This window comes from Phoca vitulina, unplaced genomic scaffold (assembly GCF_004348235.1).
Source record: "Phoca vitulina isolate PV1807 unplaced genomic scaffold, GSC_HSeal_1.0 scaffold6, whole genome shotgun sequence".
Classification (NCBI taxonomy): domain Eukaryota; kingdom Metazoa; phylum Chordata; class Mammalia; order Carnivora; family Phocidae; genus Phoca; species Phoca vitulina.
The window spans coordinates 41,199,615-41,225,752 of record NW_022589709.1 but is presented as its reverse complement, the minus strand read 5'-3'; the positions used below and the strand labels follow the sequence as shown (position 1 = coordinate 41,225,752).

General features: G+C 46.6%; 1 long non-coding RNA gene across 6 annotated transcripts; it reads right to left on the bottom strand.

Annotated features, from left to right (window-relative positions):
* Positions 1–972: 972 nt before the first annotated feature.
* On the bottom strand, positions 973–25,934 carry LOC116632255. Of its 6 annotated transcripts, none has more exons than XR_004299381.1 (4): positions 25,753–25,934; positions 7,697–7,827; positions 5,778–5,827; positions 973–2,276 (listed from the first exon to the last, which is right to left on the bottom strand). It is a non-coding gene; the product is annotated as an uncharacterized LOC116632255 (long non-coding RNA). The 6 variants fall into 6 exon arrangements; XR_004299382.1 differs by lacking the exon at positions 25,753–25,934 and adding an exon at positions 19,509–19,766; XR_004299384.1 differs by lacking the exon at positions 25,753–25,934 and adding an exon at positions 14,739–16,625.
* Between the last annotated feature and the right edge of the window lie 204 nt (positions 25,935–26,138).

The following is a 26,138-nucleotide window of genomic DNA, read 5'->3' as shown; positions in this document are numbered from 1 at the left end:
CTATTGTAATTAACTTTCTGTAGGCTGATGATTTTACAGTTTTACTTCCAGTGTGTGTCTACTAGCACAATTAGGCCAAGTTCCTAGATATATCATGTTAAGGGGTAAACAGCCTGATGAAGTGATAATAATGTCCATTATAGAGTATGTGTTTTTTAGATATAATCCACCCAAAACAAAAGCCAAAATGTGTTCACAAGGCCAAAAGTACAGACTGAGAATTTGACGTGAAGGGCAGGCAGAAACGGGACTTTTTTGGAACTGCTTTCTACTAGCTTTCCTTAAATATTGAAAATCTTAACCAAAGAAGAAAGCTGAACTTAATTACGGCCAAATTAAACAGCGGTTATAAAATTAACAGAAACAGACAGTATGCAGCAGCTACAGACCAGTTGATGCTACCATTTGGGAGGTTGCAGATGGCTGTGGGTGGGAAATGCCTCTACTTTCTTAAGCGATGGAGATGAGTATGGTGTGTGCACTTGATGTTTTTTTCATACCCCCACCCCCCAACAGGGCTGTCTGTCATAGGCTGCCGGGCCCGCTTTACCACTTGCCCCCGAGCGTGGGAATCGGAGCGTCCTGCCGTTCACATCTCCTGCATTCCGTTTATCGGAATCAATTAGGCAAGACAGACCCTCAGATTCCCCACCCCCTTTCCATTTTTGTCAGGTCTATATACGTCCTAATTATTTCAGTTTGGGATGCCAGAGCTGTTTCCTGGATAGACCTGATCATCCTTAAACAAAAAGAGAGGAGGCGCACACGTGGGTTGTGGCGTAAATGTCACTTTCATTTCCAATGCTAGGCGCAGAGTAAGACAGAACATTTTTTTAACACTTTGACAAGAGGGGAGGCGATCTCGTCTCCATCATGTCTTTCTGCTTCAGTAGCTTCCTCAAGGAAACCCTCTTGGAACAGAGAAGCATCTGTCCTTGTATTTTGAATAGAAGAATAAAAATCAGCCTTTGCTTTTTTTTTTTTTTTCAGTTTCTCTGCTAGCTGTATGTCCTCAGAGATACAAATTATTAACCTTCCATTATAAACTTTTCTGAAAGTCTAATTTAATATAATTTGACATACAACCCCAATACATGTAGTCCTCAAGCATAATCTTCAAATTTTTCAGGGGAGGGGAACCTCAGAAGGAGATAGCCTAGGTCTACGTATTATGAAATCATTTTCAAACTAGATACCAGACATCTCTACAACAGCTTTCTAAGGAAAAAAAAAAAAAAACACCATCATATAAACTTTTGTCTTCAAGTAGGACAAACTACACATGCATCTTTACTTATTAGCACTATACAACTCTCCTTTGCAGCTGTAACAACCCCTCTCAAAGTATCTGGCACCTTTGTTTTTTGGCATCTGTGTGTCACTTAATTTCCTCTAATCCCACCTTTAATCATAAGGAAAAAGAACAAAAGCAAAAACAAAAACAAAGTTAGATTCAATAAGTATTCCTGACCTTTCTGGTTTTTACTGTCTCTTGGTTGTAGTCTTTCATTCTCACATGCTCCCCGGCGATCTTGAAGGAGTTTTTACTTTCGGTTATCTAGCTTTATGAAGACCAATACACTCATACAGCTAGATAACCAAAGATAACAACTCGCTTCCCTCACACGCCTCTGTCTTCCTCTGGCCAGATTCCAGATCCCGATCTCTCTGGCAGTACCGAAGAGTAGTCCTCCAGGACACTTGCCGTGCATAAGATTCCTTCTTGCATGTAAATATGACCTGGTTTCTGTTTGTGTGTGCAGCTAAAACATCCAAACGAGATCTGTTGCTTTCAAAGTTTATTCCGAACTTTTTTTTTTTTCCTTTCAGCAAGTAATCTCCGGCAGCGTTAGCCAACAATTCATCTATTAATATCAGAAAATAAAACCAGCTACTAAGGTGCAGCAAGCGGTTACGAGTGAGCAGCAGCATCCGTCCCTCCACAGGCCTCTATTTGCATTGTAAATTGCTTCATTCTCACGCAAGACTCCTTAGCCTCCCTCTATAGAGATGTATAAAGCCAACGGCAATTTCCAGCGCAGGTTAAGGAGGAAGGAAAAAAAAAACATCCCATTCTATAGAAGAGGTGACAGCTGATTCAAGGATCTGCTCCTGATCCTTTTGGGTTAGGCACCGTGAGCTTTTTACCAAGCGGTGGCAGCTTGATCGCACGTATCTCGTGTGTGTGTGTTTTAGGGGGAAGATCCTCGATTTCACAGGGCTTCTAGGCTGGGGAGGAGAAGAAGCCGTCTTGCTGGCGTGCTGCTGCCCCCGGTCTGAAAGAAGGAGAAAAGGGCCATCATTGGAGGGGCTTTCACTGCCAAAATGTGGACCAGCCCGGCAAGGTCAAAGGTTCGAGACCGCGGGAGACCAAGGTAATGATGATGTCATGAGAAATCTCAAGTACACGGTTATTGATATGCATCAGTGATCAGCCAACTGCCCCACGCCTCCTGCCCGAGCAGCGGCCGCGGCCGCAGCATTGCAACAAGCCCTATTTTCTCAATCAACATCTCTTCCGCTAGCACTACCGACCGCTCCAGGATAAGCAACCCGCGGCCTTTTACCTCCTCCGTGCTAGTGTAGATCTCTCTAATATCCAAAGACTGGAAGAAATCTCTCTCTAAGGACAGATAAAAGCATTTCAGATCTGGGGAGCGTCTTTGCCTGCATTTCTCTTCTGGCAGATTGCATGGGCAGACAGATGGAAGGCACTTTGCTATTGCTTAAAGCAGGGCCTTGCTTTCTGGCACTGGGAATCAGATCTGTATTACGCAGTGAGTCGATGTGTGATTACATTGACAATGTGCTCTGGTGGTGTGTTTTTAATGGCTTCACGGCTCAGTCATGTTTTGTATCTATGTGCCATGGCGATAGCGTATTTTGTTTGCTCTGTAAGTTCAAACGGAATGCTCTAAGCAGGCTGACTTCGTCCTGGTTTTTAGAAAAAATGACTCTGTATAGGGTGTGTGCCTTAGAATGTAGCACAGGTAAACATTGCAGCATTAGTTTCTACTGTTGTGCACAACTCTCCTGTAATAAAAACGCTGAGCCTTTGTTTGTAATTTCAAAAATCAGTTTTCATACAGAAGGACAAAATGTACTAGTCTTCCTTACGAAATTATGAAAACAGTATCGTTACCTCATGAAAACGACAAAATACCTGGGTGTTAAGAGCATAAGTCTACCCCACCTTTCCCTGTCCCACCCCCACCTTTCTTCGATCTAGAGGAGAATACTGTTTTATTAATTAATTAGCCTCATTCCTTTTCTTAGGACTTTTCAAAGTGTAAATATGGTCACTTCAAAGAGCTCTTTTCTTCTTCTCCTTCATTTATGGGTAATCTATGTCTAATGCATCTATGATATGTACAGTTCTAATACTCAGATGCCCCTCAACAGAGTATCTAAGGTGCAGTCCATATAAGATGCATATTCACCATGGGTGAACTTTATGGACTGTTTTCCAAAATTGGGAGTCATGTTTGGTGGTGTTACTATTCTTTAAAATATATGCTACATGTGAATGTCATAAATCTTCATATTCATTTCACACATCACTAGTTTATCACAATACTCTCATTTCTTTAGGTTGACTATTTTGCCCAAAGACTTAAACACTTTCAGAATTAATATATACTCTTTCATTAATTCAGTAATTTATTGTTGTAAGACATGAGTGTGAATATGCTTACCAAGTTACATACAGAGCACACATATGTAAATCCTATGGAAAAGACTGACAAGTAAAGAGAACCAAAATTGCTAAGAAAAGCCCCCAATCTACAGTTCATACAATTATATTACCCCAAAGACACAGTTTAGAAACACAGATGCCAACTTTCCCTTAGGTTTTTTATTCACTTTTTTGGGTGAGCATTTGTGTTCTGATTATTTAGAAAAGACTCAGCTATGGAAATTGCTCATCTATTTTTCTTATCAAATCTTGGTATAAGAAGTATGATCAGAAATGGCTGCATTGGGTTACATATAAAATGTACGTGCAAACCACAAACTAATTCAGAGACACGCACTCCCATAGAGTTACTGTTCCTTCTTGAACTATGAGGTCACAACATTAACTAATGGACAGAATTGGGCACATGGCTGAGGCACATGCCACTTTGACATTATGTAAAACCATAATGAGCTTGGCTGCATTGAAAGATTGAGAGTATTCTGGCCTTGCTTTCCAAGACCTAGAAGCAGAATCATTAATGATTTGGCATGTACTACATAAAGCAAGCATATGATCAGATGAATTCAATTCTTTAAGTTCAAAACCCTAAGAAATGCCAGATATTTTTAGAATATCTTTTTGCCTTATATACATCTGGGTGGGGGGTGGTGAAAGTGGAGAGATGTGATACATGTATGTCTGTGTATGTGTGTCACCCCATATTTGTGTGAATTCACAAATTAATGTGGTTATATTCCTACATTTAACAATTAAATCCATTTTTAGAACCCAAGTAACTATCACGAAAGCCAAGACACTGAACATTTGACATGCTTCTACAATTAGAAGCTATGGAAAATACTGTCTTAAAATAGCATCTTCTAAAGCAATGCCACATAGTCACATGAACTGACTCCAGGACTGGCTCTCATGCATGCCACATATACTGTAGATTCATTGTGAGAGCCCCCCAAAGTGAAAATAGCCAACATAAAGGTTATGGGCAGTCTGTTCACTAGCCATATAGCCAATTAAATATTTTACCTCTCCATCCTCTTTCAAGGTATGGAGAAATAAAAGATACACAGCAAGGCTTCACACTGAACACCTGATTATTTTGAATATTGCCAAGGTTCATGTCATGGTTTATCATATACATTTCAAGGACTTTATTATCACTTAGGATGTGAGCCAGTTGAAACAATTGGGCTGATTCCTAGCAATGCCTGCCATACATTGTTATGAGCAACTATTAACACCTACAGGTATTTATTTCAGGTATTTTTGTTTTTCAGAAAGCTATTTATCTGAGCTACAGAATACCCTTTCTGAAATCTGCATATTGAAGGATATACTGAATTCAAATGGCTTGCCTGATCATTCTCTAATAAATTCCCATTAATGGCCAGTAGATTAGGACGTGATTGTCATGCTTGTTTTCTAATCTTTTTATAGGTCTCCAGATGGCTGAAACATGAATTGAAACATCCTGGTTTTCTTGGGAATAAACAATCTCTGCTTAAGTTAGAAGTGAAAAGTTATGATTTTCCACATATTTGGATCAGAATTATGCTATTCCATAAATGCAAATAATCAGGTTTGCCACTCATATTTAGAACACCTCTCTGAATCCTATTCAGACTACTGCAGAGTATATAAAGAATTGGCCTATTACTAAATCCCTTTTAATACTGAGTTTGTAGATTCTTATGTAAGTAAACCACAGTCCACTAATACAGTCAAGACTACCATTTTCTACATAAAAGCCATTTAATTTACAGCGATTTGTATAGTTCAGGCAAGGTACTTGACTGGCTTACTTTCTAATAAAAGTGTCCTATTATGTCTTCTGTATCCTGAATTTCATTTTTATAGGCAGTTACAGGTTATGTTTGCATCAACCTTGATATATAGTATACAAAGGCTACATACAGGGAAAGAAAACAGCACATATGGAAACTTAGATTTTTCTGGAATTGTATCTATTGCATGAACTGGGACGTATGCAATACACTGCAGGCCTACCACCCAGCAAATGATATTCTATTTTGACTTTGTATATCATTTTGATTTTATCAAACGTAAAATTTTAAATTACCTTTGGTTGGTTGTATTGTCTATTCATTTTAGGCTTCTTTGTAGTCTTACCTGAAAAATAGTTAAGAAAACAAATGATCACAGTTTTAATATATACATATATGTATATAATCATGTTTAGATTTGGCTTCATTTTAAAGTATTGCAATTACCATGATCCCTTAAAATGCCAAGAGATTACAGAAAACCCCAGTACAATGTATGCTGGGCTTCAGCACCCACAGGGTTAAATATGCTAATTTGCATTTAAATGGAGACATGCATGATAATGGGAATGCAAAATATGCAGAATCTGGAGGGGTTTGGGAAATTAATTTTTTTCTTTCTTCTTTTCTTTTATTTTTAGCTTGGAAGGAAGAGGGACCCTTAAAAGACATTAGGGATTTGAACACTGTAACCTGCCATACAAAAGACGAGGGAGAGTTCTTCCATGTAAAAATTTCAAGACTGGAACAAAGTCGTATTTTCTAAATGTTTCAGGAACTGGATTTCCAGGCCTTTCAAACAATGGGAATCCCTAGATAAATATCTAATCCATTAGAAAGATGCAAATAGTTTACTGTAACGCCACAGCACGGTGAGATGTGCATTCATATCTATGGCTCCTGATTGGCTATTTCCTTCAGTAAATCAATGAATAATGTAAAACCTGATTGCTGTAAAGTGGTGGATTTTTTTATTCCCTTCCCCCATTCCTCCATGACTCAATATTCAAGGAGTCTTACTCTCCCGAAAATAGGTTGCTTTTCTTTTATGATTTTTTAAACGCTTATTGTTATTTTGGAGTAGTGGGGTGGGGCTACTGGGTTTTGCAAAATGAAAGTACTGCACCGGTTCAATTATGCTGACTATGGGAGCTCGTTTCTGAGACAGTGCCCTAATTACTGGTGGCAAGGTGGGGAAGGAGGGTGCTGGGAAGAGCTGGGCACCAGGAGAGGGAGGAAACTGGATCCGACCCTGTCATTCTGGGCCCAAGGCAGCCACAGCCCCAAAAGAGCCCCGGCCATGGCCGTGACTTGACAGGGCCTCCGGTCTAACTTCTGATCAATACCACTGCTGCCCTGACCCCTCAAGACAGTCTCCCATTCAAGCAGCGCCGGTACATTTGCAAGAGAAAACGCGGCAGACCCTAATGCAAATAAAGTGCCTGGGTTCCCACCTCCCCGTGTTCCCTCAGACAATTCCAGGCCACGGGAGGAAGGGCTTGCCTCCCTCAGCGGGGTCTGGGCTCCAAGCAAACTGCAGAGACCGGGCTCCACTCGGATACCAGAAGCATCTGAAGCTGAAATGTTCCAAGTCCCAATAACTAACCGCGATGGTTGTATCTTGATGAATCTGAACTTGGGATAACCCTGTAAAGCGGCCTCTCGCCTCCCAGAATCCAAAAGGCTAGAGAAAAGGGAAGTGGAAATCCACCACGTCTAGTTACCTAGTGTACATTAAGTTTCCACCAGAATCCAGTCAGATCCTCACTTCGTTGCCAGATGATTGCAACTTTGAGGTGGTTAAAAGAATCATTCAAAATGCAAATTCTGGATCCAGGAACGCAAAATACAATTGTATTTAGCTCTAGGTTTATAAGAAAAAAGTCCCACTAAACAACAACACAAAATTACATACAAAATTCCCCTTTCCAACGCGAAATTTTCCTGGCATCTCTCCGCAACTGGGGGTCAGACCGCTGGATAATTAACAGTTCTGGCTCAGACAACTCAAGAGATCAACAGGTTTAGCATCCGAGACTCACAATCAATTAGCTGAAGCAAAGCCCCGGACTGGCCCTCGGAGCGGCCCGCAGCGGGGCTCTGCGGTCACCGACTCGAGGACGTGGTGAGGAGCGCGGGCGCGGGGTTTGCAGCGGTCACTGCTGGCCCCGTGCCGCCCACCGAGTTGCCGCCTGCGGGCCGCCACGATACTCACTTGCTCTCCTCCCTAAGCCAGGCAGTGTTGCCCCCCCCAAATCCAGCTGGGCAGGAATCAAGGCGCCGGCCAGAAGACAAGATCCAGAGTCACAGGGCGGCCGCAGTACACAAACAGGCTCCTTTCGGCGTCTCAAAAAAAGAAAAAAAATTTTTTCAGATCATTCCTCTCCTTAGCACATTTAAAACTGCCGCTCAATTCCACACGGTGATTCTTGCTTGATTGCGTCTAAAATAGTTTAAAAGGATCTTCCCTTCTGGGGAGAGAGAGAAGGGCGCAAAAGACGAAAGAGGAAAAAAGCCAACTTTCCCCCCCCCCCCCACGCCAGGCACTTGCTCCCTGAGCCTCGGAGTGGAGAGTGAAGTGGTGTGTGCGAGGCTCGGCAAGTTTTTGGGGGGGCTGTCCAAGGTCTAGTCCAGCCCCCTCTGCCGAGGAGGACGTGCTCTGAAACTCAACCAATTTCCCCACTGCTTTTGTTACTGATGAACTGAAGCCCTATTGTTCATCCATTGCCACGGTCTTTTTCAGTCCCCACACTACGTTCTGCGTTGCCAGAGATAATGAATTTGCACCCAAACCTCTCATAGTCCCCTCCTGACAGACGGAACAAATTAGAAATGTCTCGTCTGAAGGAAGGCAATGGCTACATTTTCCTATTATAAGATGTAAAGCACACATTTCTTTGGAAACTTCTTTTGCCTTTTCTACCTTTTATTTTCTCTATCCTCTTTTTCTCTTTTCCTTCAGTTTTTTTTTTCTCTTGATTTCTTTAGACTCTCTCTCTTTTTTTTTTTTAAGAATAGGCCTGTCTTGTTTTTCCAATGCACCATTTTATGTAACTTGTGGATCTTTTCTACCTTCCTTCTTTCCTCTCCTTTTTTTTTTTTTTAAGAACTCCCTTTGCAATTTTATTTACAAACTTGGAGAATGACCTTTTGACTTGCAGACTTTTTTTTAAAAAAAAGAAAGGTCTTTTGGTTCAAGTCCCCCTTCCTCAGTCCTCCGCCTCTTTTTGTTGTGGTCGTCAAATGTGTTTGGCTAAAGACAAACAATACGTTATAAGGATTTTTATTCTTTAAACTCCAGAGCTATTCAAAAGGTACCAGGGACGCCCTATAAGGGTTATCTTTTTGGGGGGGAAGAAAAAGCGTGTGTGTGTGTTTGTGTGTGTGTGTGTGTGTGTGTTCCAGGGAAAGAGGCAGAGAGATGTGGGAGGGTGTGGGTGGGAGTGTGCAAGGAGAGAAGGGTGGGGGCCTTGAGGGAAAGTGGGCTTCCTGGAACACGAGCCGGGAGGCTGTCAGGCGTGTAGGCGCGAGAGGGAGGGTGCAAGAACCCGTCTCGCCGAGGGCGGCTTGCACCCCTGGGCCTGCTCTCGCTCCCAGCCGGCCACAGCCCGGGCGCGGGTGTCTGCGCGCGCGGGCGCTTGTTCCGAGCCTGCGCGCGTGCGACCGGGGCGGAACGGGGGCTATAAAAATTCAGGCGAGTGGCCCGTATGTAAATGCGGCCCGGGGGGAGCGGGGAGGTGGTGATGAGAGCCGCCGGCCCGCCGGCGGCCCCCAGCTTTCCCGCCAAGTGCAGCCGGAGGACAGACAGCCATGCGTGTCCTTGGCGGGAGGGCCCCCGCCCGCGCGCGCGCCCGCCCCCCGCGCACACGCACACACTCCCTTCGCAGGCGTGGGGCCCGGTGGCCACGAGCATGTCAGGAAAACAAAGCTAGGGTTGCGAGGTGGAACGAAGAAACGGCAGCCTTGGCGGCCAAGGGCAGGACTGGGAAGCCGACACCGCGGCCTCCGGCGCCCCTTCCTTGGCAGCCCGCGACTCTGCCCTCCGCCCCGGACTCCGCACCGCCCCGGCCCAGAAGAGGCCGAGGATCATTTCTTAGCTACCTAGGAGTGGGTGGGCGAGCAGAAGCGGGGGCGGATGTGCACTGGGAGGTGCCAGCGACTCCCGCCGGGTGCGCAGGTACGCACACGCCGGCGCGCGGGGCTGGGGGGGGGGGGGGTTGGGGAATAGTCTGAAGGCCTCCCTGCCGCGTAGCGGAGAGTAGCTACCTCCTTGCTGAGGCTGCTGAGCTCCAGGATAAAAGCACACCAGGCTGAATCCGCCAGGCAGCGCCCCGGGCTGCGACCAAGGAATGGCTCACACCTCAAAAGACCTCCTCCCGCACAGTGTAATAGGAAGGGCCTGGCTGTTCAGAGAGAGAGCCTTCTGTGATCGACACACCCCGCCTTCCCAAATGGGTGAAATTCGAACTCCAGCCCAGGAGCTCTGGTCTAGATGGCCCTGCAGATAAGTCCCAGAGGTGGCCTTGGAGAAACACGGATCTCGCTCTCATCTCGTCCGCAGCGCCTCCTTAACACACACACACACACACACACACACACACACACACGACACTTCCATCACATTACAACGCAGGCTAATAGCACGGCAGTTAATGAAGCCGACGCGCTTAATGAGTGCACAGGTAAATAGGTACCAAAACCAAAACGAGAAGCTCCCACAGTCGGCTGGGCGATTTACCTCTCCCTACTGGAAACACGTGTAGCATATCGTGTTTTAGGAATGATTTGCTGTTGTCTGCCGTCTCCCCCTCTTCTTGTTGTGGAGAGAAGCCAAAAAAGCAAACAAAAAACCATGTTCCATTGTCAGAGTCTTCTCTCTGATAAGCTACCCGAATATTAGTCTACAACATTTGGGGATCTGATTTGGTTTGTTATCTGTTGATTTGGGTTTGTTGTTGAGTGTGTTGTTTTTCTGAGGGAAGCAAAAGAACGTGTATTTGGTGGGGCCCGGAGGCGCAGGACAAGAGCTTGTGTGTACGGCCGGAAGGCTGGCGAGGCTGGAAGCCAGGCGGTGGTGAAAGAAGACAGCGGCTCGTCCTCCCCCGGGGTCGGTACCGGGCCCCTTGGCCTCCTCCGGCCTGGGCTTGGCCGCTGCCGCTGCCGCTGCCGCCGCCCGCATTAGCGGGCTCCGCCGGCTGCCGCTCCGTGTTTTCCCCCATCCCGGCTTCACGTTCAAGGTTTAGCTGCGAGGTCACGTCCATTGACGTCAGCTCCCTGTCTCCCTCTACGTCCGGCTACATTTACATACATCAAGGAAATTAGGGCATTAAAAAAATATGCAAATCCTGCGCGGAGAGGAGCCGGTGCATTCCTGGCGCGATCGCCTTTTATTGAAGCTTTTAATTAAAGGGGCCAGTTGGCGAGCCCCTGAAACAACCGCCAAAACCCCCAAAAGAGAAAAATAAACGCTGTAGCCTTCGGGAACGGTTGTTTCGGCTCCTGTTCTGTGGGCGGCTGAGGACCGCCGGCTGCCGGGCTCGGAGAAGAACAGGTTAGAGGAGGCAGCTCCAGCCCATGCATAATCAGGGCTCCGCGGCGCCTCCATTCTTTCCTCCTCCTCCTCCTCCTCCTCCTTTCCTCCTCCTCCACCTCTCCTCCTCCTCCTCCTCCTGCTCCCGCTCCTGTTGGTTCCAGCGTGTATTATTTTTAATACTGATGCATATGTAAAGATATATTTGCATTTTTTAATTCGCGAAAAGTTCAGGTTGTATCGTTTTATTGATCCCCCCTTCCTTTTTTTGCTATCTTGTTATGTCTGTCTCTCTTGTCCCTTTCTGTCTGTGTTTTTTGGCGAGTGTATGCTGCTGTCTCTTGCTAGATAATATGCACAGTTGCTTCCCTGCTTCTGTGTATTTAAGGCTCCAAATATGCACATCTGTCATGTATGTAATGCCAGCTGTGTAACCTCCTGGTTTGGTCATAAAAGAAAAGACACTCCCCCCCGCCCCCCGACATACCCCCTTGGTCGGCTGTAATGTCCATCGCTCAAGGCTCAAAGTTTGATTATCTAATTAACTTCATATTAGCAAAAACACAGTTCGGGCCAGTGCATTTGAGATAATGTATGTATAAAGGGAAGTGACTCCAAAGATTTCTAAATAATTTCTGTGCTGAATAACTGAGAGTTGCGGCATTCACTACCCTATTGCCTTATAGCATTTCTTATTGCAAAAAAAAAAAAAATCTATTTTAAAATGTGTAGACACAGCAACGGACAGCCTTCTGCAAGGAAGACATTTTCAACCATGTTGTATGTTGTACCTTATCTGCTGCACTCAAAATTTACTGAGTTTCATTTTTATCTTATGTGACTGGAAACAGGCACATTATCTCGATTGAAAAGCCTCCTTAATTCCTGACTTTGAAATGAAAACAAATAAACAAAACAGTTGACTATATTAAGCCATTTGACTTACCCTAAACTATACAGGCCTTGAGTTAGATATCAAGCAATAGTAATCTTGTTTATAGGGTCAGATTTTCCTTTGGCAATACATCTATTCAATACAATGGCTTTTGGAGAATATGTATGTATGAAGTCCACTTTTAAAATTCTCCCAAAGCTATCATTTTTAAAAGACTGAACCCATAATTGCATAGCCACAAAGAACAGCAAGTATGCACACATGCAGCTTATTCAATTAAACAAGTCCAAGTACATGCACAGGTAATTAGTTTTCTTATGAATGACTTACCTGCACAGATACTCGGGGCAAGATTCAGCCCTCCCCAATGGCTTTCATGTATAAATATTCACATGTATTTTCTCCCATTTTAAACCTACAGCTGTATGCCATCTTTCATGCTGGACTATCCAGCATCCATTTTTAGCACCCTTAAGTCTTATGGCATTTCCAGCCTTACCTCTGACTGTAGTTTTTCCAAGCCTACACCAAAGTGCTCATATGATATGTCACCCAATAAAAAGTGGTCAGATGGCTACACGTAAAACATTAAAAAACGGAAACACACTCATCCTTTACGTTTGCCCTTACCTTGCCATACATAGCAAGATTACCTTTCCTAAAGTACGTTTTCAGCACATTTTATGAATATTTGCAGGATTTCACAACTGGTTGCAGAATTGCCAGTTTCTGGGGGGGCACCTGGCTGAGCGAAACAATTGGGCAGGTTAAATGTCTCTTCGAGTTTGGCTGCAATTCAATCGTGCGTGGCGGTTTGTTCCAGCCTAGACTCTCGAACATACCTGCCTGCCTTTATGCAGGGATCAGGACAAACACACCCGCCACGTTTCAGGGCGTAGAGTGGCGGTGCATATATTTAGATGGTACTAGCAAGGAATGTGTGCATGTACGGATGTCTGTGCATGCATGTGTGTACAGACGTGTGTGCGTGCGCGCGCGCGCTGTGTGACAAGGGACACAGAGAGGTACACCTCTTATCTCTGATCTCTCAGTAATCTCCTTTTCTGTTTCTAATCTCCCTTATTGGCTCATGGTAGTAACCTGAAGCATCTGAACCGTCACCGTCACTGCCGTGTGCGCGCTGTGGCTTACCCTGGGGGCCGGTGGCTCGGTGGCTCGCTGGTTCAGTGGGTGTTGTGGCGGAGGGTGGGTAGCGCCGCTGCCGCCGCCGCCGCGGGTCCGGGTGCTCTGTCCCAGCCCGGCAGCGGAGCGCGCGGTGCCGGAGCCCCCTCCCACCCCGCCCTCACCCCCATCCTCCCCTCCTCTACCCTCTGCGCCTCCCCCCACTCCGCCCCGCATTACCATATGGAGGCCGAGTCCCTGCGAATCACAGCAGCAGCGGGCGGCATTTGAATAAGCCCCGCAACCTCGGGCAGACCCCAACTCCTCAACAAGCTGCGTGCCCTGCATCAAGGGCCACCACTCCGGCCGGTAACCTGGCAGCGACCGACACCTCCCCAAAGTGTCCTGGGTGCGCGGGAGAGAGGTTCTGGGCCTCCCACTTGCTACTTTTATATTAACTTGACTGATAGGATCAGACAATAAATGGCGGGGGGGGGGGAGGTGGAGACGGAGAGAGAGATACACACACAGAGGAAGGGGAGCAGAATGGGGGGGTGGGTGAAGAGATGGGAAAGGAAAGAGGAAAGGCGCTGCGGTGGGGGGTGCGCAACAAGGGAAAGGAAGACAGAGACTGAGGAAAGGGGGAAAGAGCGGAGAAGGGAGCCCAAAGGGTTGGGTGAAAAGGGGGTAAAATGGGGAGGCAGTGAGGAAAAGTCTGGAGGGGGAGAGATAACCAAATACCTGATTTTGGACTTTCAAAGCTAAAAATACCACCTCACTGAACTTCACAACCTCCAATTAGACACGTGTTTCTCCCCCCTCCCACATCAACGAATGATTAATTTGCTGTCTCAATCAGAAATAATTATTTAGAATTGTATAACAGAAACAGGATTTAACGTAAAGTCGCCGATTTTGTGAAACATAGCAAAAGGCATGACATTTAAAGATGATGTTGGCCACCTCATGGTAAAAAATTAAGGCTTGCCTTGAATACTCAGGCATTTGCCCAGCCTTGTCCCCCAAGATAGTGAGACCAAGGCCCAGAGTCAGGAACAAGATGTGTTCCGAAATATTTTGGACTTTAAGTAAGAAATTTCCTTTCATTCTCTTTGATATTTGATTGATACATTTTTCTTCTTCACCAACTGATGGTGTTTACCAAAAAATATAGATCAAGTGTGGGGTTTTAAATTTTTTTACTGCAAAATGTCCCCACATTTTAAATGAAGATATGGCTTTTAAACGTTAGTTCCATTTTGCATCCTAACTCAATAACTCGAAGTTCTGAATTTAGCGTTTTCAATGCGGTCCCCTCCTCCCCACCTTCGAATCAGAATAGTGATTTCCCTGTATAAAACAATCAGAATCATAATAAAATCTCCAGTTACCTACTGGATGCACCCATTGTAAATATCCCTCTCAGTATTCATAAGCCAAACCTCCTCCTTTTGAGACACACACAAAAAGAACGCTTCTGATTAATAATCTCTTAGGCGGCACACCGAGGCCGAAGGCAGGGAGCCGCAGGACGCCAGAGAAGGGCGCAGAATTCTCAATACCTAGAATTTCAATACAGATTCCAAAGACGTGCTAACTGCTAGGTTTCCGAAGGGGAATAATATTTGTCAAGCAATGCTTTGGGAGAAGCCAACCACATCCAAATACTGACTCCTTCCTGGGCCAGGGGAGGGGGGCGGTCGCGATTACCCGGCATTTCTGCGTGCAGACGTGTGCACAAGATGGTATGTAGCTCACGCATGTGGCCAGGCCCAGGTTTCTTTCTTTTTCTTCTTCTTCTTCTTCTTCTTCTTCTTCTTCTTCTTCTTCTTCTTCTTTTTTTTTTTTTTTGAGGCAAGAAGTTGAAACCAATCCACTCTTTGTGTGGCTAGCTCCCACGAAGCTGGGGATTTCAACCTCTGATTTTTAAAGCCACTGAGGAGCCCGGGTTGGAGCCCCAGTTGAATTCCCCGGCTCGGGATTTTACCAGGATTCTCCCTGTGCCCGGTCGCTGCCCACAGCACGTGAAGAGAAGAGAAAGGAGGGAGAGTTGGTGGCTTCGAGCCGCTTCCGTCGGGGCCCTGTGTTTCGCCCCAACAGACCCCTCTCTTCCTTCTCTCCCCGAAGGCGATCCCTTAGGCCGGCCAGTGTCGCTGCGATCGTGGCCAGGTGAGCGAGGGGACAGTCCCAGATGGGTAGCGGCCCTCTCTCGGGAGCTCTGGTAGGTCTGTGGACCTGCCTGGCGCGGAAGACTGAGTGGCGCTGGGGGCCAGCGCGGGGCTCCTGGCTCCGGCCAGCAGGGGAACAGCGACACCTACTGGCTGCATGGGCACCGCATCGGGGCCGTCGGGGCGGCCCTGGGCTGGGGGTGCCCGGTTGCGTGGACTTGGGAGGCCACAAGAATCTGCGCCCAAGGATCGGACTGCCCCTCTAGGCCTCGTGTGCCTCCGGGAAGGCAAAGCCTGAGCTTCTAGAGACTCAAGTGGATTGTAGGATGGGACAGAACACTCATGCGGGTACACACGCTCCCCCGCCTGAGGTTCTTTCTTCTGGATACCGAAAGGACCCGCAGTGCAGTTGGCCACCGTCTCCTGGTTTTATAAGAGACTCAGGCTGAGGTTGGAGCCCTGACCTCTTCGGGTTCATGACCCAGGCCTCTTCTGCACCACCCCTATTTCAGTGCTGACTAAAGACGCTATCTTTGCAAATGAGGAACCTAGGAGAGTTCATTTTTCCTCCCTTAAGAGGGGAAATGTGCGAGTCCAGGACACAGACTCACAGTCAGGGGCTGGCTCCCGGCACGCGGACCCGCCGAGCCTTCCAGCTCGCCAGCCTCATGCACCTTGAGCGCGCCCTCACCGCTCCCGGGGATTGAGATTGGGTGGTTTTTGTTTAAGAATTACGATCTTCTTAATTACGCCGGAAGTAAAAGCAAATTTGGGGTGGTGGAGATATTTTCGAGACCTAAGGGTATATATAGATCTTGCTACATATAAATGTAAATGCTTCGATTGTTGGCTTTGGTTGGGAAGGGTGGGAGAGGGTGCCAAGGGATGGCGAGGCCTGAGGAAAACGTAGTAAGTATGAGGATGGAAAGAAACCAATTTCTGTATTCCAGATTTACTTTCTCTTATCAGTCTTCCCTGCTCAAGCAAATAGGCTTTTCATATGAAAAGGAGGTGGTCCCAGCAGTGGGTGGAAGAAAGAGGGATCTTAGCCTCTTCTTCTCCCTTAAATACCTCCTGTTTCCCGCGTTTGGTTCTGAGTCTCACCTGGGCCTAAGAAACATGATTTAGTGTGATTCGGGTGTTAACTTACTTAAGTATTAAAATATATATTTCTTCTCCTAGAAAGACTGGGGTATTTGAACCAATATGAATCCTGGAAATTTTCTATTTAAAATATCGCTCATTAAAATTCCAGAATTTAAAAAAAAAAAAAACTTTCATAGAAAGTTCATCTTGGAAATTATTTTACTTAGCTTTGGATACTGGTTGAAACTAGGGTCTAAAGTGTTTTGAGGGGTGCCTAGCTGGCTCAGTTGGTAGAGCCTGTGACTCTTGATCTCAGGATCCTAAGTACAAGCCCCTCGTTGGGTGTGGAGCCTACTTTAAAAATAAATAAATAAATAAAGTTGAATAAGGTAAAAATTTTAAAATAATAAAGTGTTTTGAGGAAAAGGGGGAAGGAGTCTTGTTAGGGCTAAATTTTTGTCTGCATTCTCTACAATTGCAAAGTTTTACTAATTCTGTTTTGTTTAAATACGATTGGAATCTCTTAGTACCCCTAATGTGAAGAGTTTTAGATTCAATCTCTTCCTCTTTTTTTATTTGAAAAACTCTCTAAAATGCTCAAGAAGGCCACTCCTCAACTGTTTGCAATATTTTCTTCTTCTTCTTTTTTATCCTGCAAATGTATCTGAATGTGTTCTGATAATATATGAATTCACATCCTAGAGCAGAGGCCCTTAGCAGTTTGTATAATGTATGAACAAACCTGTATTACTAATAATGAATAAAATAGAACTATATCCTAATGGCATTTCTCTCAATGAATCCTGCATCCCACTGCACATAGCAAAGTCAACTTTCTTCTCCTAAAATGGAAATCTTCATAGAGAAAGAGAATGATCACAGGAAAATTAAATTACACTGGGCACACGACAAGCACCCATCAACCAAACTCAGTTCAGAGGTGGCTTTGGGTACTGAAAGCACCTTGAAAAATGCAGGGGTTGAAATGTTTTCCCTTTCTTGGGAAGCATTAGGTTTCTAGAATGTAGCTTTATTTGAGACTTGAAAATCTTAGCTAGAATGAGTTCTCATTGTTGCTTGATATTTTTTGGTTTTATTGAATCTAAAAATTGTTGATTTAGCATTAAAGAAAATAGAAAAATAGAACTTAAGTGTCAAAATGGTGGAAATTCTCTATATACCTAATCACCCCTCAAAGCATTAGCATATTAAACCCTAATTAAATTCAGAGCAGAAAATTAGGCCAGTGAAATTGTTTCTTATTCCACAACATGAATATATACATACCATTATATTATATGTAATATATATTATATATATAAATATAAATATATATGTAAAAAAATATATATATATATATATCCATGGTTGTTACAGTGATGTGTGTGTGAACTAAAGGTGGAGACAAGGCTTGTCATTCTATTTAGGTCTTCCTTAATATATTTCTCTTTTAATCCCTCTTTCTTAGCTAGAAAATTAAGGAATGAAGACAGGCTAAGCTATCATTAGACTGTATCTGTGTTCCTTTGTCACACCTGCCCTCCTCAGGGCTCGCCTGGGAGGGTGTGTGTGTGTGTGTGTGTGTGTGTGTGTGCACTTCCTTCCCTGCTTGTTGAGGAGCATGAAGGAAGAAAGGAATGCAAGGATGAGAATATTGCTCAGAAAGGTACATCATTGTATGTGAAAAAGAGATGGATACATTAGAAACCCGGCTAAATCCCATCTAGTTGGTTATCTGGGGGAGGGGAGGCTTGTGTGTGGTAGCTGGCAGGCTGATTGCAAAAATCGTTTGGGGAGAAAGGAGAGGCTCCCTGCCTCCAGAGTGGCCTCCCTTTCAGCTGCGCTGAAATCCGCAGGGGTTCAATGAGGTTTGGCTTCAGGGAGTAGAGCTCCAAGGACACCTGTGTGCATCTGGTTGGAGACAGGTGGTGTGTGTGTGTGTGTGTGTAGTGAAGAAGTAGGTGCTTCATCAAAAATTCATCTGAAAATATATTGGTCTTAAAATTCTGCCATGTCATCAATTGGGGTCAGGCACCAAGGTCACACATGTCCCAGGTTCACTCATGGACCGCGGCAACATTATTGCTTTTGATGGTACGAATATGGCTTCTTTCATGTCTTTGCTTCTTTATGGTACTTCCTCAGAGTGGGGCGAGCCTCCCCCTCCTCCCTTCTTCATCCCTGCAAACAAAACCATTCTACCACTTGAGCCATCTGCCGCAGGTGTAATGGATGGCAGGGTGCCGACCTAACCACACTTCAGTCTCTTCTAGGTCGTCACCGCTCTGCACCAAACAAATGAGTCCTGTTTCGCCACTAGGGTGCCGAGGTGGATGGTGGATGCCGGCCCCCGCCCCTGGCAGCAACGCGCTTAGAAACCAAAGCCAGCTGACAACACACGAAACACACAGGCACAGAGAAAACGCCGAGCCAACGCGCGCTCCTTCTGCCCCCTCCCTCTGCTCTCTGTACACATGGAGACACGTACACAGCCTTTACACGTTTAACAGCCCTCGCGACTCTGAATTCTTGGTTACTTATGATGGCCTTCCCGACTGCACATAGCCCCTGGTGTGTCTGTGTGTATGTGTGCGCGCGCGAATGTGCCTGTGTGTTTAAAACGCTTATTGGTAAGTAGTCAGCAGCTGATCAGACATAGTAATCCAATAATCTTTTTGAATACATACAATTTTTCGTTAAAGGTAATTTTTTTAAAGGAAAAAAAGAAAACTATCAATTTCTCGCGCAAATCTCTGGTTCCCAATTTAGGTTCCAGGGAACCGCGGAGCTGCTCAGCCCCCGCCTAGCCAAACTTTCCCTCTCCGAGGTTTGAACGAGGCGCAGATTGTCACTTCATGACAGAGCAGGATCTCATTTGCACGCGAATGTGTAAAAGAGGGGAGCTGTGGGAACGCGCAGCACAGAGAGGGAAATCGGGTAGCTGGCAGCCTCCCGTAATCGCTCGGAACCCTGGCAGGACGCACAGGGTGCCCCAGGGCAAGAACCCGGGGTCCAACCTCCCAGGCGCACAGAATCCTCTTGGCCCCCGCCCTCGGGCTGGAACCCTGCCCGCCGCCCCCCCCCCCGCCCGCCCGCTCTCACCCCACCCCCATTTGCATCATTATTTGAGTAGCCCCAGGTAATGGTACCCATCTCTCGGGCCTCCGGTACGGGCGAAGGCTGGACCCTGCCAGGAATCGAACTCCGCTGTCCCCAGAGTACTTACCTCGAGCGAGGCCCTGGCAAATGGTGGCCCAGAAGCGTCAAGTTTCCTCTCCCAGCCGCTGTGCCAGATTCCCCTCCTGCCTGCAGCTCCTCTCAGCAGGCTCGTCTCTTTCTCTCTCTCCCTCACTCTCTCTCTCTCTGTGTCACACACGAGGATTACTGGTGACTTTTAGAAGCAAAAGCTTGCTTATTCAGAAGAGAAAGGGAGGGGGGAGAGGCCAGGGAGGCGGGAGGGAGGAGAGGGGGAGAAAGAAATAGGAAGGAGGACGAAGGGGAGGTGGAGAATCAGAGGTAGTGAAGGAGTAGGTAGAGGAGGAGGAGAAGGAAGAAGAGGAGGAGGTGGAGGGATGGGAGGGGTAGGGTGGAGTAACGGAAGATGGGCTGGGATGGGACGGCGAGGAATAAATTGCTCCCCACCCAGCTGCAGTGCGACGCCCCCAGCGTCCCGGGGGAGCCGGTGCGTCAGATCGCGGCTGGCCAAGGCGGGGCAGTACAAAAGCGCCGCGGGACCCCCTTCTCAGGCTTCTGTCCAAGCCGACTGAGCGCCGGAGGCCGCTCCACGCTTCAGCTCGGACTGCGGAGGGCTCTCCTCCGCTCGGACAGGGGTGCCTATCTAGGGATTCCAAGCTCCACGGAACTTTGATTTCATTGCCGGGCGCCTAGCCTTCTTCGCCTGCGTCTCAGACAAGAGCTGGAAGCCCGCGCAGTCCCCGCGCGTCCTCACGCAGATCCCCGGCGCCCACCTTAGCCATAGCCCCTGGGGCGGGCGACGCTCACACGGGCTGCTTCCCCACCGCCCAGGCTCAGCCTCAGTCGCGCGCCTCTGTTCACATTTGGGGCACCCCCTCAGCTTGTTTTACGGAGCGGTGTGTGTGTGTGTGTGTGTGTGTGTGTGTGTGTGTGTGTAGCGCGCGCGCACACTCCAGGCTAGAAAGAAGGTGAAATCCCGGCACGAAAAAGTAGCTTCGGTCTCCTGCAGCTTGGAGCCCACGACCGAGTCCGATCATATCCAGTATTTGAGATTCAGCAGCAAGGACCAAGGCGGGAGCTTACTGGGTCATTTCAACCGAATTTCTATACAGCAAGGATTGTTTGTTATTATTATTAAACACGAAAAATAGGTTTTAAAAATAAAGGATAGTTGCATAGAAAGAAGGGGGACATTTTAGCAATGGTCAGGAACCAAAAGTTGTTGAAAGGGTTTTCTTGGACAAGAGCATCTATAATGGATAAAGGTGGAAGTCTCAGACTGGTACAAAACCGTTTTATTACGTGACGGGATTAAAAAATAGGAGCATGCTTTTCGGCACAGAGGACCCATTAGTTCTGTTAAATGCATTAAGCCAGCCCAATGGAATGATTACATGGCAGTCTTTAATGTACAAACATGGGAATAATACAGAGGGTGCGCACAAGCGTTTATAGAATTCTCTGTATATACACACACACATTTATAAAGAGAAAAGTTTGAACACCAGCACCCTCAACTAATTAAAGAAGTGTATTTTCTCAAAGTATTCTTTAAATAAGGTAATTATCCTCTGCATTTTCTTGCTGACCTGTAGATGCGACATTACAGTTACAGAATAGGCTACCAGGATCGACATAATTCTGCTTACATTTATCGTGGATGGCACGTCATGAAATGCGGGGGGGGGGAACCTTGAGGGGCGGGGAGAAGAAGGCTTTTATTAACAATTACATTCTACCATAGCAGTTTAATTTAAATAATAGCAATGATGTCCTTCTCCCACTGCAGTGAAACCACTGGATGGTTTGGTGAACAATGCATTTGTATATTTATTTAAGGGATTATTATTGCTATAGAGTTATAGATCTATCCTGTGGCATTAAAAAATCTCTGAATGTTAAACTGCTCGACATTTGGCATGTTTTAGAGCCCATTTACCTGCCAAATCTTGTTCCAGAATAAGGATGATAAAATGTTGCTCGTTTGTGCCCACCATAGTTTTGAAGGAAAATGGAACAAACGGAAGTTGTTCTTTAAAAACTGTTTGTTGTAGGCAAATGAAAATATTTCCCCTCATCAAAAGGAGCCGGTGTGCAGTCTGAGTTTTAAAAATTCTTTTGCAGAGCGGTGATAGGAGAGGAAGTAGGAAGTACGCAGACCCCAGCCCAGCCTGCACCAGTGGGTCGCTATGCTGCGAGCGCACACCGCATACATCAGCACCCCCGTTGTCGCGCATCCGCGCGGTTTGGAGCTTGCTTTCTGAGGATGAGAGTACACTCTCCGTGGATCAGCCTACATTTAGAAGTGGGTATTTGTATAAGGGCAACGTTCAGGCTATAATACAATGGAATGATGGGGAAAGGACTCATTTTTGCATTATTTAACAATTGCTTACTAATTAAACTGCTCTGCTTATTGAATACAATTTTAGAGAATTTGCTTCTTTCTTTGAAATTATTAGCCACTGTTTGCTTCTAATCCTGAGGCTTCAGGAGTAGGGTCTCTGGAGGAGGGGGAGCGGGCTTGCCAAATACAGCTCTGAGATACAGAACAATTAATGTAAAAGAAAGTAATGGATTATCTGTTAGCTAGAAGATGACAGAAGAAATTTTGGTTATATTTAAATAGGGCTTAACATTGTGCAAAACTTTTCTTCTTTATTTTAAACAGTCAACTTTATAAATTACAGTCCTTTTTTCCCCTACTAAATCATCTCTGATGACCTTGGAGATTTCATCTTCCTTACTAGCAAAATGCCCTCAAATGCCTCAATTTGACACCCAATAGCCACTGATGCCCCAACGATGTAAGGCCTGCCCCTTTCGAAGGTTTGGGACCCTTTATGAGGACTCAAGGAAAACCCCAAACGGAAACTGGCTCACTCGTGACTGCAGTGATGAGTTTGCTCTATGTTTATCAGTCTTTTAAGCACCATGTGATTAGACCGGAAAGGTAACTTGAAAACGCAACCTGATTCTGGGTAAAATCATTTTGTCCTTTGGCATGAAAACATAGTTACATCTCCAAGTTCCTCCCAGGGACAGACGGCTGCATGTCAGGGCTGGTCCCTTCCCAGATCACTACAGGATCTTTAGCGGGCAGATGAGATCCAGCAAGCAGAATTCGTGAAGAAACTCCTGTGCGTTTCAAAAAAGAGTGGGGGTGGGGGTGCTGCTTCCTGATTCTTTTTGCTAAGAGCTCCTGTGATAGCAATCAGTAGCTTCCGCAGCACCAAGGAAAGCAAGAATTCCCTATTAAACATTTTTGACCATGGCATATTCAATGGAGCTAGTTTAAACTTTGTTTTAAAATTTTCCCCACAGATATTACTCTTTTCCCTGCTTATTTTCACAAGATTTTTTAAAAATCTCATTTATAGTCAGTCACTGCTGAGGTTGTGCTACAATTAACATGGGCACAGGGCAACTCCGGGGTCATGTAAATATCAGTGTAAAGGGTTTGCCTGCTTCACCTGGCAGCTTTACCTCTGTATATGAGAGCTACTCTAGAGAGACAGAGATTTTTATTTGTGTGCTTGCCACTCAAGTCTTCGTGAGTTTTCAGTTGAATTCCTCAGTCCAAATTAAGGAGTTGGGATACTTGCCCAAATCTCCTGTAAATAACCACTTGGACACCCAGCCCCTGGCCACTGTCTTCACAGTTACTGTCGTAACTCTCCCAGTCTTTGGTTTTAACCTTCACATCACCTTTAAAGATAGGAATTAGTCCTTTTGGTACTAAACACGGAGATTCAAATTTAACCTTCGAGTTGGTCACTTAAACATTATTTGCTATTTTATCATTCCCAGTGAAGCCCACTACCCCAAATCGAGCATTTGGCTCTTTAAGGGGCAAACCCTTCCTAAGGTCTTTAATAGTTCAAACCAGCCCTTGGCGTTGAATTCCATGAAGACAACTATTTGGTGTCCACAAGTAAACTGAAGGTTTGGAGAGGGAGATGCCACCATTCCTAAATTTTCTTTCGTTTCTGCCTAGCAAAATGGAGTCTGACATTATATGCAATCCCCTTCTACAGCGTACCAAAATTGGTAAAATATTTTTAAAATTCTAATCGAGCGGGAGTTCCGTAGTCTTGCATCTTATCAAGAGTCCTGAACTGGCTCGCTTTGGTTGATTTTTAGAGACCTGGGTCCGCCGAGGTGGCTTTCAGGTGAAACTACTGAGATGAAGGCGGGGCTCCCTGTCACCTGCGAGGGTATTTTACTTAGAATCCCCTGATTTTCCGTCCTATCTTACACGCAGCCACACTCGCAGGGGGATCTGTAGGCTAATAAAAGGCAAATAGTCATAGGTTGGAAGCCCACAGTTTTTACCAGAGGGGCTTTACCAGAAAACAGAGCGCGAGCGGGGGCAACCTCCTGCAAGCCCTTCGCACCAGGACTTCAGGTTAGCCCGGCGGAGGCTGCGGAGGACGACCTCAGGTGAGCTGCTCCGGAAGGGGAGCTGGAGGCTCGTCACAGGGCCCCCAGGCCTGCCTCTGGCCCTTCTCTGGGAGTGCTTTGACCAGGGCCGCCATTCCGCTTGGTCTTTTCCTGCAAAAAAACACCTGCTGCCGCGGATCAAGTACACCTGACACCAGATGTAGTCAAAAGAAAAAGGAAAAGAAAAGAGAAAACCCCACCCTCCTTAATTCCGTTTGGTAAGAGCCCTGGCTGCCAAATCCATTACATAATGTCAGCTCAAGCTGACACCTGTGTGGGTGCTGAGCTGGATCGGGTTCTGGCGGCGGATCGGGCCTGGAACGGTGTGGCTTGGCAGCGCCCGGCCAAAGGCCAAGGGGAAGAGGAACGAATTTCGGGCTGGCGGGCGGCACCTCGGTGTGTGTGTGTTGGGGGGGGGGGCGAGTGGGAACTGTGTTCCGGAGGGGAGACTTCAAGGGTGGCTCCCCATTACCACGCGGACATAAAAATCAAAGCCGCAGTTTCTCGGTTCCAGAGTCCTCTCGGGGGACATCCGATGTCCCTCGCACCTCCAGGCTAGAGGGGGATCCCTAGGGCGCCCCCTCGGACCTCATTAAGGGCGGGCTACTCACCTGCTGCGGGGCCTCCGGGAGCCCTCACTAACGGCCTGCACCCGCCTACTGGGTGCTATTGATGCTGACCTTGGAGGGTACCTACGGCGTGGCCTGATGGGATGCCCCTTCCCACTGAAGGCGTACCAGTGGCTTCATTAATCGGCCATCATTAAACCAACCCAACAGAAGCCCGATGCACAATGAGGGCACGTCAGGTATCTTTTGCCTGTAACTGAGCAGTTTGGATAAACGATGGCTAATGCACTGAACCCCGCTCTCCCAAAGACCTGAATGTCCAGATATTTGGGGTCTGCACCAATGACTGTGAAATAAGGTCGGTCCCCCAAACTGCTAGGATATCCACAGTCCTCCTCCCCAAACCTCCTGCTCCCTCGCTAAGGCGAAAGACCTCCGACCGCGTAACTCCTCTATCAAAACCCATATTAATATTTCCAAGATTTTTCTCCAAAAGAATTATGAGCTCCTCAGGTGACCCTTCCACACCCACCAGAACACCGTATCAAAGGAACTTGTTGTGGAGGTTACAAATATCATACACTTGGGCAGCGCTATTGGAATAAACCTGGGCTCCGTTTCATGCAATTCTTAGGGATTTAGTTGAGGCCCTGAAGACATTACTCAATCTCCTCAGTCCGCAGTGGAAAATATTTGGAGGCTTAAGTTGGGGGGGGGAGCTAGACGTCAAGCTCTGTGTGTATCTTTAAAACAAAACAAAACAACAACAACAAAAAACCCACGCACACTCAGCAAGAGGTAAGGACCTTCCCTGGACATTTGCAGGCACCCCCTTCCTCCCGGGTTACAATCACCAGGGTCGATTTGATTTCCTAGTGTCCCTCTCAACCACCCCACCCCTCCCCACCCCTTCCGCAGATCACATCAATAGGCATGAGAAACGGCATCGTTTCTATTTCTTTGCTCTACCAATTTCAAATTATCTGGGCATTTTTATGTACTCCGCACTCTAAATAAATATTCTTTTATATTCGTGTGCGCCTAGGACGGTGTGGACCTGGGCCCCTCTCCCCCGTGGCTACCGAGTTGGAAAAATCCGCCCGGGGGACCAGTGTGCTAAAGGGGCCAAAACGCGCGCTGCCCAGCCTCCGAAAGCTGGAGCGCAGAGCCGGCCCCGCCGAACCTGCGCTAGCAGAGAATGTTATCTTCACAGCAATTTAGCAAGCCCCACAGAACAAAAGTTAAAGCGTGATGGCACTATACCTTGCCCCGGGTTACTCAGGCGCCTGTCTCCCATTTTGGACATGCTGGAAGTGTTGGGTTTGGGGAGGTTTGCTTTGGCTGGGTTTGGGTTGCCTATATAAGCCCTGCCGGAGTACTGTACCGAAGAACGCGCCTTGATGGACTCGGGTGTTAATTAACGCGCGGCTAATTTGAGCTTAAGGAGCGGGGGGCGGCCGGCCGCGCCGCGAGCTGCGAGGGGCCAGTGACCTCTAGTGGACACGAGGGGATATGCAGCTCGAGCAAGTCTGCACGCGGGGCTCGGTAGCGGAGAAAACTTCTGCGTGCGCGGATGCCTGGCATCTCCTCTGAACTCAGCGACAAGGAGGAACACGAGTCCCCGGTTTAAGGGGAAAAAGACCTTCAGC